At 41.2% G+C, this 14,194-nt stretch overlaps 1 long non-coding RNA gene across 2 annotated transcripts in view; it reads left to right on the forward strand.

Moving 5' to 3' along the window:
• LOC141741210 (uncharacterized) overlaps positions 1-3,080 on the forward strand; it is a 44,086-nt gene extending 41,006 nt beyond the window's left edge. For both annotated transcript variants that reach the window (XR_012586319.1, XR_012586320.1), the window contains 2 exons: positions 1,883-2,094; positions 2,701-3,080. This is a non-coding gene — a long non-coding RNA (uncharacterized LOC141741210). The remainder of the gene's footprint in view (positions 1-1,882; positions 2,095-2,700) is intronic.
• Positions 3,081-14,194: the final 11,114 nt, after the last annotated feature.

Consider the following 14,194-nt stretch of genomic DNA (forward strand, 5'->3'; position numbering starts at 1 on the left):
TCTATGTCTATTGAAACTATTCAAACCTCTCCTAATTCTCAGAGGCAAAAAAAATAGAGAAGTGGGAGAATTATCAAATTTCAAAAATGTTCTGTTTAGTTATGATGCAAAATTAAAATCTCAAAAATGTTTGTGATTTAAAATCTACAGCACACAGCTCAGGTGAAAGTATATGGTGGTTTTGCTTGAATTCCAAAACCTGATACTTTGGATACGCAAATTGTAACTTTTTTTCCCTCAAATAAAACCATACAACATTTTGAAAACTTGCATTTCCTTTTTAATTTTTTTGCAAGTCAAGATTTGCCACTAGGTAGGTGGGAACCTTTAATTGAAAATTTTCTCACCTCCTCTACGAAGAATTCTTTGATGGCTTTGATTGCGATTAGGAAGAGCATTCTCTGAAATGGGCGAGTTGTGCTCCCCGCTCCTCCTTTCATCCTGATCAGAATGGTTACTGCATGCTCAGAGCTTCAAACAGCCACTGCTCTTGGTTTTAAGAAAATATGACCAAATTAACTGCATACTTTATCAAGATGTTATAAAAATTTCAATAGTAAATTTTTGAAGAACGCTTTGACATATGGCCTCTCTACTATGAGCTAAGCTTAATATGTTATGGAACACATGTTAAACTATTAAATGACAAGGTAATCACAAGTTATGGATTACTCGGGACTCTGCATGGCCAGACATGTTCCCTCTTAGATGATCCTTGGCAGTTTCATTATCAACTGATAATTGCCAGCTCTGCCATAATACATTCATCTATTTAATGGTTATTTCACATCATTGTGAGCCAAATAGTGCTGCACAAAGGCAAACACACTCTTTTTGTGTTCTGCTTGGAAGAAAACCAGAAACAATCTCTAGAAGAAGAGGGACAGGATCAAACAATACTGTCATGGTCACAGTCAAAGTAGAACCACTGAATGTGTCATTTTGTCAGTGTGCACTGTCTGAAATTTGTCTAGCTCTGGAGTTAAAATAAATCCACCAGCAAAACACCATTTTTTACCTTAAAGAGTTTTCTGGCTGTTAGTATCCTGGAGGATATTTTTTATCTCAACTTTAGCAATCAAATGAAGCTGATATAAAAGTTTACCAACTATTCTGCATGCTTACTATTGCTATTGCTTGTTCAGAAGGCTTTACTTTACTTGTGGGAGAAGTATAAATGTATTTAAATCTGTATAACCTCTGGGTTGATATTAGTATTAGTTGATACCACTTATAAATATATTAACACCATTATATTGATATAACTGTGTCTGCCTGAGTAGGCTGCAGTAATTTAGTTAAATCAGTTTTGCTATCAAGGCAACTAAATGAAAGGGGGAAAATAAATTCTAGATACAGAGAAGGGCAGGTAATTTCTGTCACTACTTTGAAAACTGCTGGCTTTTCCAATGAACAGGAGATTTCTGTGAACAGAGTAGGCATTCTTACAAAAACTGCAGTAAATGAAATGTCATTTTTATTGATAATGATGCTATTTACTCTAGAGAACTGTTTGCTGTTACAAGAGCTGGTTCAGAACTTGCCAATCCTGTCTCTATCAGCCTTACAGTTTTCTGCAGCAAAAACATTAACCGAGTCCTGTGAAGTTAATATTTAAGGATCTTGGGGATCATTCCTTCAGAAGTTTACATGAGCTTTTATCAGTAGCAGCATTCTTTGTCGAGATGTACTTGCAGTACAAGACAGGGTTGATTTTCCCCTTGGAAACAAGGAATCCTTAAATTCCTTTTTATTCCACCCTTGTTAAAACACAATATTGCCTAGGCTTTGTGTAGGCTACATTTTCACCCCCTGGGAGCTCCTAAACCTGCAAAAAAAGAAAAAGTATGACACTAATTGAGTTTTCTTGTTTCCTTTCAAGTTTCAGCATCGTGACTCTGCTTGGGCATCTGGATGTGAGTGTTTGTTCTCACTCCTGCCAGGGGACCGACTCCGGCATGCCATTCCTTCCTTCCCCCCCACCCACTTCCTTTCCACCTCCCTCCCAGAAGTCACTTTTCTTGAGACATGGGAAAGCCATCAGCACGTCCTGCTGCTCTGAGGGCTGTTTGCCGTCTGCCTTTGCTCTTGGAGGTGGGTGAAAACTGTTTTCTTTCACAGGCTGGTCAGAAAGCAGCAGGCAGAACTGACATCTTCCAGCCGAGTCCTTTGCACCACCCAGAAAGGCAGGAGAGATGTCCTCATGCTCTGTAGGTAACACATGCACATGGCTGTGGAGGAGAAAGGGCCAACAGGAGGTGGTGGATGATGAAGCGGTTGGGCAGAGCCGAGGGCCACCTGCAACCAGCTTGTTAAGCTGAGACAGGGTGTTGAAGGGCTGAGACAGGGCGTTGATCTTTCACACTATCAGTGAACACAGGTAGAGAAGGGGAAAGGCATCCAGCTGGCGTGGCAGTTCTCTCCCCAGAAGAAAAGACTATAAATTACGGTTATGCTTTGAGAATGACTTATGGCTACCCTGTTTATCTACCTGTTAGAGGCATTTTGGTTTTCTGCTTTTAATAAAAATATTGCCTGTTAAGCCCTTTGTTTTGTATTTGCCAGTGGGAGCAGTTTACTCACTGAGCCATTTGCACTGCTCCTTGCATCAGGATAATTTTCCCTGGTTTCTGGGTGAGGACTTGAACAGTGCTCTAGCAGTGATTAAGTGCGAACTCATCTATAACTGTTTCCACTCAGGTCCTGGTAGAAGGGTTACAAAATGGCTCGTACCAACGACAGTCTGGCCTGCAGTGTTTATCCAGTACCTGTTTAAGAGGCGGTGGTTGCTATCGACTGCCAAACTCACCCAGATTCGAAGTGGCAACTGGAAGGAGAAAGACCCTCTATCGTACTACCAAACTGAGGATGCCAGTCTGTGCCAGGGGAAGATGTTTGGGAGACAACCAGACCCAACACCTTGGAAGATGAGCTTCCTCTTGTGCCTAGTCCCGCTTTACCTGCAGAAAGGCTTCCAATGAAACAGCTACAAAGAGTACGGGAATGTCCTTGCATAGTATGACAGAGACATAAAAAACAGATTTTCTTTTTGTTTTAATTAAATAAACATTGTTGTTGGATTTCTATCGGAACTTCTAAACCTGCTTAGAATTTCAAAACCAGTTTTAGACTGAAGAAAATAAGTCCAACAATGAAGGTAAATATGCAAATCCTCCCCCACCCCCCCAAATAAAAGGAAAGAGAAAAAAAATGATATGTCACTTTAATATTAAAGTTAAAAGGCTTTGATGGTGAGGAGAACTTTGTAGAAAAGAAAATGATGGGTGTGACAAATCTTTAAAGAAGAGAAAATGGAGTGCTATTTTTAAAATTCTTTTATTCTGTGGTATTTTACAGAGCCTTACAGATGACAAAGCAGCTGCTTCCCCTGTGCTTGACTGAGTGCTTTCTCCACACACCACTGGGTTGGGGTTTTTTTCTTTTTGTGTCACATTGATCTCTTGTTTTGCTGCCTCTAACACGCCATTAGGTGCCTCTGGCTGCCAATAGTGAGGGTCTGGTGGGTAAACTGCCATTAGGCACTTCCTGACGTGATTTATAATATTATGGCCTGCGTCTACTCTTTGAAGATATTTTGAGAGGTAGAATCACCTTATTATTATTGTTTTTACTGCTTGTACTGAACGAGTTTCTAGGGGTCCTTGTCCAGATCTGTTGTACAGATGTTGCACAAATGGATATTAAAAGGCAACACCTGCCTCCCAGAGCTTGCCTTCAAACAGGTGAGACCGAAAATAGGCAATTATTATCCCCAATTTGCAGCAGGTACCTAAAACTCTCCAGTGCTACACAGAAAAATTTGAGCAAGCTCTGAATAGAAGTAATATGGGCAAAGGAGGATGATAGTACATCTATCCTAAAATAACCACCTTCTCACATCCTCTAAGGTGAAGTAGCATGTTAAAGCAGTAATACAAGGTACCCACAGTGGCTATCAACTGAAAACAGAGTTAATCAGTCATATTAGCCAACTTGGCATCTCTCATTCATACTAAAGATGTTGGTTGCTCCCCCAGTTGTCCCAGAAAGTCAAGATTACCTGCTCACCAGGTTTCAGGGGTACACCAGTAAAGCTCCAGCTGCCCAATGCACTGCAGAGCAACTTCTGTAAACACGTGCAAACCAGCTTTACAGTCCCCCCTTGGATCTTCCCTTAAAATAGCTCTCTGTGTCTGTAACTTCCGCCAGGACATGGTGATGTTGTGGCTGCTGGCGTGTGGATGCTGCTGTCTATCACTCCAATCAATAGCCTCTGATGGGTTCTTATCTGCTTGCAATGCTCTCTTGTCTCTTCACTAAGGCCATGGGTGGTTAGGGCAGCAATTTCCAATCTTCACACAGCAAACTTAGTAAATGTTGGGTCCTGGGGTAATACATATATTAATAACAAATAATAATAACAAGCAACAAGAAATTTTTCTCCAGCTGCATCTCTATATTTGCACGCTCAAACACCCTCCCCCTGCCCCCCAAACACACTCAACACAGCATACCATATGTGGGAGCAATTTGCAGCCGTTGATATTAAGGATGCCTGTCTTTAATAATTGAAAATAATTAGCATAATGCTTGACTCATTGAGTTTCTATGGGGAAACAGTAACCTCCAGTGGTCATTTAGAGTCCAGTCATGTTCTAACAGACTTCAGTGAGAGCAGTATTAGGTCCTTAATTTATACCTGGCTTTAAAATTTTCCTTGAAGCCCTAAATTATACATTCATAACCAATTTCTCATACAACACATAGCTACTAGAACTGCGCTCCTTCAAAGGTTTATTTTGCAGTTATTTACCTTTGCCAAGGGCCTTGAGATCCAGAAATAAAAAATCCCTGTGAAAAAGAAAAGTAATACCAATTTTTAGTGAAAAGGTCCAGTCTATAACTTTTTTAAGGAAACAGTGCAATTATTTGTGTAGTGTCTGAACTTGGCTTAGGAATGTCATTTAAGTGTTAAGTGAATAGATCTTTTCTTCTTTTTAAAGTGGGGGACAACCTCCAGTTAGAGGGAAGGCTAAGACTATTTTCCTATCTATTTTAGACTGTTTTTTTGTGAGAGATTAGAGGCTGAAGTTAGTAATGCATTTAGGAGCTGCTCAATTTTGACCAGTTAGCAATCATAGGAAACAGGGATGGAAGGGACCTCAGGAGGACTCCCAGCCTGTCTCCTTCAAGGCCAGACTGGCTCTAGTTAAACCGCTTCAGCCCTCAGCTTCCTTCAGGCTGCAGTCCCACAATACAGAGGGACAGGGAAGGTGGACAAAGTTTTATGTCTCTCTGTGGTTCCTATTTATATTAAAGACCCCAGCTGGACCTGTTGTGCTACTGGAGCTGCTGGATATTGCTGATAGTGGAAGGATTGCAGAGACCAGCATGACTTTTCCCTTTCCTTCCGGGGATTGACGGTTACTGCCTGACAGCTCAGAGGCTAAATCTTCAGAGTGCTACCTCGGTTGCAACACATTAATCCGGGCGAGCACAGCACAATTAGCCTTTCTGTTGTTGGGCTTGCGAGGGGGTTGAGGGTACGCCACTGAATGTGACTTGAGGGATCACAAGTCTTCCCCTGAGGTTTTTAATTTTTATTGTCCGCCGGGTGAGGTAAATTATTACCTCCATTTGATTACCAAGTGCTGTGCGAGTGTGTTTGTTTATATTTATGCTCCTGGGTGGTTACTGTCAACATAACTACTGCAGACTGCTCAAAGCTTTGAGTGGTCCCCATCTGTCAAAGTAGGAATTAAATATATTAAGCCCTCCTCCTCCTCCCTGGGTTATTTTTTGAGAATGTGCCACCGACAACATTTGGAGCCGCGAGAAGTTTATGGCTGGGTGTGGAAGGGTTTGATTTAGAGCTAAAGCAGCTGTGAGACATCAAAAAGAGACAGGTGAAAAGTCTCGATGTTCCTCAGGGCCACAATAACATTGAAGGCTGCACAGGAGCATCCCATTGTCCTGCAAAATGGCCAACTGAGCCAGCTATGCTGGGTCCTCAGATACCTTGTGCCTAATTAGTCCCAAGGCGTCATGGGGACTGACTATACACTTCCTCCTATACCCTGTCTACCCCAGGGTGTACTGGTTTGGGGCCCAAGGTGGTGTCCTACGTGTGTATGAGGGTGGGAAACAAAGAGCAAAGCTCAGTGTGGCACTGGATGGCTGTGGTGAAGGAGCAAGTGATGTCCCTGAGGACCTTACCAGAGAGATTCAGCTGGAGGTGCACACTCAGGGGGCTGGAAAGGCGAAGGGAGAGCAGGCAGAAAGAGAAGACCTTGACTGACGGTGGACAGGTAAGATGCCTGTTCTCTTAGTTTATCCCCACCTCCTGCTCAGATAGTCATCTGCTTCTGCTTTTTGGGGAGTGTCAAGCTCTCACCTGGAGCATGCAGGCTGATCCTCATTGCTGACCTCTCCCCTTCCTCCACCCATGGCAAATCTGCTCTGCCTCTGCTGTGAAACCAAATTCTGCCCTGTGGGAGAGACTGCTTGGGCTGAAGGCAGGTGTAAGACCTGCCATTTAAATGATCTGGTGCTTAGCTGAAGGAGGAAAAAGAAAACACTAACAAAATGAAATTACAGAGGAGATAGCAGATGAAAGTAAAAAACCATAGGTGGCAAGCTGTGATTAATATGGAAAAATAGGTAATGAAAAGAGGAAAGTTAAAATATGAGTGATTAAAAAAAGACCATAGGCAACAATTGGCCCATGGAAGAAAACCATAGACAACACAGCCAATGTTAGTTATGCCACAGCTGGCTTCTCCTGAAGGAGAAAGCAGAGATGAAACAGATGACATGCAAGTGCTGGTCTCTGAGTCCTGCTTTCTTTCAGTTAAGGATTATTTACTATCTTTGTTTCCTCTAATGAGGACTGCAAAACCCAGTTGGGGATTTACCGACCATTTCCCTTGATGTTTGTTGTTTCTTCTGCCTTTTTTTCTCTACGACATTGTGATAGTTATCATCTTTGGTTCTCCTCAAATGGGTCATTTGCAGGAAAATTACAATATGTGCCTGTCTGAGGTACCAGCTAATTGAACACTCAGAAGGCAATCAGTGATGCTTTACTGGAAGGCAGACTGTGCCAAAGAAAGCAAAAGATATATTGGTGAGGTTCATAGGGTGCGTGAAGACATATTCCAAATTAGAGACCAGTGTCAACAAGAAGCGATGCACGGGACAATGATATTGGTTTTTTTTAAAGTAGATGTGTCGTTCTTATTTGCTTTTAAAGTATAAAAATTCCTATGTCATCCTACAGGAAATTTAGGTTTCGATTCTGCAAATGTGTCAAAGCTATGAGATCAGTGCGCTGGGCAAAATTACATGCGCTTCAGGTGGTCTTCACATAGATGACCTATATCTATAATGTCAGGCCAAGAGAAGGTATGATTAAAATTTTTTAAAGTAATATTTTTCATGAAGCCTCAATCAGGTCTACGTTGAGGTTCCATGCCACTAGATGCTGCATGAACACTCGAAATATGCTGTCATATATGTGGACTTTTCTTAAATTATATACATGTTGGAAACAGGCAGTTGTGGAAAGAACAACTCAGTACGATTGTACCCAAGCACTATACATTGTACCCAAGCACTATACACCTTGCAAATGGGATGAAACCTCTGAGAATCAGCCTTTACATAAGGTAAATAATATCAGTCGTCTTCAAGACTGATTTTGAAATTTACTGAAACAAACTGATTGTATTCCTGTTCTGGGAAGATCCCCTGGCAGTGTCCGTGAAACCAACGAAAAATTGTCGTGGTTACAAAGCCCTGTGTGAAAATCTCTTTGGACTGCCATAGGAGTCCTATAGGTTTATCAAGGCTCCTACTCTCTCTCTCTCTTTTTTCTTTTTTTTTTCAATTGATGACTTCAGAATTTAGTTTGTGTTTATTAATGGCCCATGTGGAACTGATGGAAATCAGTATGTTATTATTGTATACAAGGACATACATAAATATGACTTTCTCCAGGGTTAGGAAAAATTTATATCTTTTCAGTCTCTGTTTCATCTTTCTGCTCTCTGCACAGTCCAATGGTAACATAAATAATATGACAACAGTGCACTGACTCACTTTTGACCATGTTACTGGTTAGTTAAATTATTAATAAACACTTAGTGGAAGACATTTCAGCTAACTTTAGCAGTCTGCCGTGCATACATTTATATCTGATTTAGCTTTTTAGGGCTCTCTTTATAGTCAGTGTGGGAAAAACAATCCCAAGGAGTGATACACATCATGAGTTTTAGGTACATTCCTTAAATGAGATGAATTATGCCCTAAACCCACTCATTTTTCTCCAGCTAGCTGCGGTGCAGATGTCTCAGTTTGGAGAGATGAATTTTACCCTTTGTTCAGTTTGTGTAATTTCTGCGTGTACATGGATCATTACTTAGGATGATGTTTAGCCTGAGGTAGCTGAGGGCACTGTTCTCCTCTGGCTTGAGGTACTGCAGAGAGCGATCTCCCTTCGTGAGCACCCGCTGACTGCTAAAATAGCCTCTGTTTTTTTATGAGTGTCCTCGGTTGCTTTTTGTGAAGGCATCTAATTCTGCTCATGCTGTGTTAAATGCCTATCAGATTCAATCTTTCCAAAAATGTGGCAGAAGAAAGCTTAATGTCATGACTCTGGTTACTCCCATGTGGGAAAAGGGTTTGAGAAGCTCGGATGGTTCCTGCTGAGAGGATCCGGAGCAGCACCTCAGGCACCGAATGGACTAGAGTTAGATAGCAAGGTGCTTCATGATTGTAAATGAGTCCAGGGTTAAGTGATAGCTGGGAGATTTTTATTTTTTTTTTTTATTTTATTTAAAATGATGATTTGGTTGGAGGTCTGTTAGTTCTGCCCCAGCCTCATGCGAGTGGCTCAAGTCCTTTACTGGGTGTAGCTGTTAGTAATATTTGCAAGATGGGGATTTATAGACACATTTATTCTGGAGGAATCTAATCACTGCATTGCTTTCGCAAATGTAGCTGTATCAGAAGCAAACAGTGCATGAATTATATGTCTCGGCAGGATTGATCGTGCCCTTAGGAGCTATCAGCAGCACCCAGAGAACAATTACATTCTTCTGCTCCCAATAATGAAGTACTATTTAGAAACAGAAAGTCGTTATGTAAAACTTTGAGAAATGATACAATTACATTACATTACACGTAATTTTGTCATAGGCCTTGCTTATTACATAAAATTTAAATGTCTTCTGAGAGGGAATTCTGTAGTGCTGATTTCCTGCTCTTGTGCTCCAAGGCACTTTGCCTTTCTGTTAAATGATAAGAGCTGCTCAGGGTTGGAAATAGCATATATTCTGAAAATTCAAAAAGCTTACTTATAAAAAGTAAGCAGTTATCGTAGTAATTATCAGTTAATTTAATATTAAATAACATGTTAATTTGCCAGTATCTCTTTCATATTTTGGTTTATCTGGTTATTACAGCAAGATGTAAATCAAAGAAGCGAACACAGGCATCATACTTCTAAGATTATTCATCCTGTGTAGTCAGTCTGATTTCTTTGTAATTGTTTACAGATTTAAATTTAAGCCTTACTTTTTTTTTCTTTCTTTTGCATAATATTTGGCCTTTGTTTTGCGTGCTGGTTTTGACTGGTGCGTGACCAAAAGCTGTGTGATGGAAAGGAAAATGAGTTGTGTCGGTCTGGTTTGCGCATTCTTCAGTGCAAAAGGTCCCAAAGGCGGCGCTCTGGTGAGTGGCCGAAACGCGGGGCTGGGCCATGTGCCACCCTCTGCAGGGAGGCAGAACTGGGCAGCAGGCAGCACCACAAATGGTCAGGACGGATCTGCTCTTGGCACAGTCTCTCCTGTTTTATCTATGGAAAGTGAGACCTGGGGAGACAAGCTGGTAGGAAAAACTCAATAACACTCCTAAATCTTAAGGGCCTGAGGCTGGAACTGCAGCAAACATGAGTTAGTGCCTGAGCAATCGGGCATTGTCTGCGTGCATCTCATCGCTTTCACTAGCAGGTCTCAGTTAAACAAGCTTTTCCTTAAAGGGAAGATGTTAGGAATATTTCATATCAACCCTTCTATACCTTAAAGGCCTTTTATTTAACCAGGACTCTGCCACAATGTGAAAAGTCATCAACGCTGGTTCTTATGGTCCAGGACCACATAGGAAATAGGGGCTTAATTATATATAAACCAGTTGAAGAGGCTCTGTCCCATGGAAAGAAAAGTAAGGAACAGTTTTAAGTGCATAAACAGTCTCTTATTTAAAGGCAGGTGCTTTCCACACTTGTATTTCTGTCTCAGTAATTGATTGTGGATGGTTTCAGCAAATGTGTTGCATCAAGAACTCAGTAACATTAGTGTCTTGAACTGGGGTTGATTTTTTTCCCCCCATGGTCTCCTAGTATTTTCTAATGGGCTGTGTTGCATGTTGCTTTTTAAAATCAATTCTGTGGCAACCACGTTATGCTAGCAGTGTGTGTGTGTTTGTGTATTTGCATGCTGGGAGAGTGGGGCTCCATAGGAAAACTTGGGAGAAGCCTGGCAGTCCAAGGAGAGCTGACAAGACCTGGTTAATCATTTAAATGTTTAAGATTTTATACTTAAGTCTTACAGCACAGAAGCACTGACGTAGTTCCCGCAGACTTTCCAGTGCTATGGTCACTTAGCAGCCTCCTGAAGTAATTAATTATGATTTTATTTGACTGGAATTAAGACTCTTGAGATGTCATTAGGGTTCAGCTCGTGTATCATGTAAGACAAAATTGTATCTCCATTTAGACAATTTCATATTACAACTTTCTTTTCAGTATTCTTCTTTTTTTATAACAGAAGCTTTCAAAAGCTTAAAGAAGGAGACAATTCGTTTTATTTGAATTTCAACGAAGCAGGTAGTTTCATAAGCCTCAGAGATGTGAGGCTAGGCAGTCCATATTTTTTATGTTAGTCTCGCACCTGACGACATAAAAGGATCCTCTTCTTTCCGGGTGCTTTGGCATGGCACAGACCTACGGTAGGAACTGACTTGTAAACAGCAGATGACGATGCTAGAGAGGCTGAGGAAGTGACTGACCGTTGTTGTCCGCTCCACCTTTTCCTCAGCAATCGCCACTGTGCTGTCATACTGTTCATGAACGAGTTCCTCTACACAGTCTCCAGCCTCCTGGGTTAGCTGATGTTGGGTTTTCTTCTTACACTGTGTTTGTTCAGTGCCTGAATGACGCTGAAGCCATCTTTGCTGTGCCATCTGCCCCAGTGTGGGTGTCTGCTGGGAGTGACTGTCAGGTAGATGTGTGCAAGGATGGCCCAGATCTCCTCTGTCTGCTGAGAAGGTTTTGGGGTCCCCGGCTGGAGCAAGCTGCTGCATGCTCAGGGATCAGACCTCCTCCTGCTCCGGGGGTAAAAAGCGGTCTGGGATGTGGCAAGCTCACTTCTGTGAAATACCCAAGCCTTTCCATGTGAAAATGGCTCAGACCTAGGGGAGCATGAAGGTTTTTAGTACCAGTGGCCCAAAACATTTTGCAAGAACCCCCTGTGTATGCTCCCTAGTGCAAGCACTGTCTCCTGTTGGTACTGGAGATCATCGAGCCTGTAACTAGCTAGCAAGAACCATTGCTGTGCAGTGCTTTGTATGTTTTCTCTTTAAATTCTGTAAAGTTCAGTATGTTTTCTCTTTAAATATGCTTTTTTTACACAACAGGATCAAGTCCTGATGTAAATCATAGTGGATAAGGAAGTCAAGTAGTAGCCCTGTATCTGCACGCTACATCCCATGATGGAAAAACATGCTACTATGCATGGAGGAGCAACAACTCTCGATTGTTGTCTTCCCGCTTTGTCACCTTGCCCCTTTTGTGTCCTAGGAGCCATTTTCCAATGTTTTAGTCACTAGTACTGCTTAGAGCTCTAAAGAAGTATTAAAATTTTAAATAGGTGCAAGCCCCACAGATTGGTTGTGAAAATATTTTGGTGGTATTTCTCCTTTATTTCAATATATTATCATGAATAAAATGCCTTATGCCCTACTAGAGTGTATCCAATCTAATAAATTGCTGTGGAATGCATGGAATTGCAGAAGCCTGTCATTAGCATCTTGCATGAGCTGCATTTTGATGTGGCAGTCAAACCGAATTAAATTCCACTGTGCCCAGACACAAGGTAATAGCTCAGTGACTGCTGTCTTCCTAGCCATCCCAGGTGGTGACGTTGTATGAAACTCAGTGCTACAGAGCTGCAGGGAGGTGACAATCATACAGTGCCCCCCACCCTTTTGTAGTACCCCCCATCCAGTAGCTTTGATTTAACTGCATTTTCCATTTAGGTTGTAGAAGAAAGGCAATAGTAAAACTTGTCAGAAACTATGTATGCTAAAAAGGCCATTAGGTTAGCTTTTGACTTTTTTTTTTGAGGGATATGAATATGTAGCTAGAGATGCAGAAAGCCAACTAAATGTCTTCTTTTTTATAAACTTTGAAATTTTGTGTGTCTCAGCAGGAGCTCCTGAAGTTTCATTTTTAACCCAACCCTTTCTGAGATCCCTCGGCATAGAGATGAGAGCTTAATATACACCCTTGTTTCTGAAGTACTTGCTCTCTCTGCCCACATCTTTGTTCCTGAATTTCTGAGGGCCAGGATATATTAGAAAATCCTCAGGTCCCGCACTGCTGGTGGATAACCACGACACTTGGAGCAGCTCTGGATGCTGGACAGCCTGGAAATGCAGGAACCCATTTCAGTCCCTCAGCTGCCAAGTGATGCCTGCTCTCCTCTGCGCCTGCTAAGAAGTGTGAGATGTTTTTTTTTTTCTTTCATGTTATCTGATAAAAAGTCTGTGTAGTTCCAGCTTCCCATTTATTTCTGGAAAGCTGCTCTGCCTTTGAAAACTGCCAGCTCTTTCATGAGGAGCAACGGTTTTCACATTATGCAGTGGTTTGTTTTTCAGTCAAAGCCTTCACTCCTGGAAACAAGCAATTACAGGAGATCATTCCCTTATTTTAGAATGAAAAAAACCCCCAGAAATAGTTATTAGTTTTAGTGGTTGCAGTGAAAAACTCAAAGTCATGACTCAGATTTACTCCAAAGGCAAATTAGAATGTAAGTAAAAATAACCCAGCATTTATTTTTTTAAAGCCCAAATTCTAACACAGCTTTAAAAAAACAAGGGTTTTTTTCTGCCTTATAGTCTTTGGACGTTCGTAATTGGTAAAGCTGACATTGGTAGGGCAGTGCTACATAGAGACACACACTTCCTAGGGATTGTGGTCTTCATTTTAATCCATCTATCCCTCCTAGGGAAGCACACTGTGTCTGGTGTAACCCTGGGGTTTTATTTCACATTGCTCAAGTTCCAGATGCAAGAAAAAGAAATGTACAGACTGAAAAGATTCCTGAGACAAAGAATGAGGATATAGGCTCTTGTAGAAAAGATCGACAAAACTTAGATAGAAATGACATGGAAGATCTGAAGGAATCTCCATCATGAAAGGTTTTAAGAACAAGTTTGAAAAACCCCTTTCAGGAAAGGCGTTGGGAGAGTGAAGCATTTGAGCGGAGGGTGGTCTAAATGATATCTTAAAATCTTAAAATCTTTTTCAGTTCTCTCTTTATTTGCTGCTCTTGGACTTTCTGAATGAATTGTGAGGGACCCTCTGAATCCGTTTGGTTTTTTTTCCTCCGAAAATCACAGATAAGACTAAAATTTAAATATATTATGTCTATATCATTACTTTTGTCTACTAATCATGTAAGTCATTAGAGAAGTAAAACTGGTTTTGATAATGAGCTGTTTTCCATAAAACCATCTTGATTGGCATTACCTCTGCTTCTGGTTTTATATTGTTTAATACCTTCCTAAATAATGTCATCTTTTTGCTAAGCATCACGTTATTCCTCTATTTCTGGTTACCCTTTGGGACAATGGTGTACAATTAGCAATTTTCCAACCTGGAAAGTCCTCCAGTGATCCAAATTATATCAAATTCATATCCACAGACCAGCTTCATGGCAGGTTCTCTAACATTTGTTCGGGGGCAACAGCCCTGGTCTAAGTAAACCTAATGAAATCTATAGAAATCCTGGGTTTAACTCTGGAAAAACAAGATGGCGTATCTGGAAGATGCGGCTGTTAGTATGCACGCAAACAGACTGCCATGTTCAGAAGTATTTTAAACTCTGTGGTAACGTAGGAACTTAAAACTTCA

Source organism: Larus michahellis, chromosome 3 (assembly GCF_964199755.1).
Source record: "Larus michahellis chromosome 3, bLarMic1.1, whole genome shotgun sequence".
NCBI lineage: Eukaryota > Metazoa > Chordata > Aves > Charadriiformes > Laridae > Larus > Larus michahellis.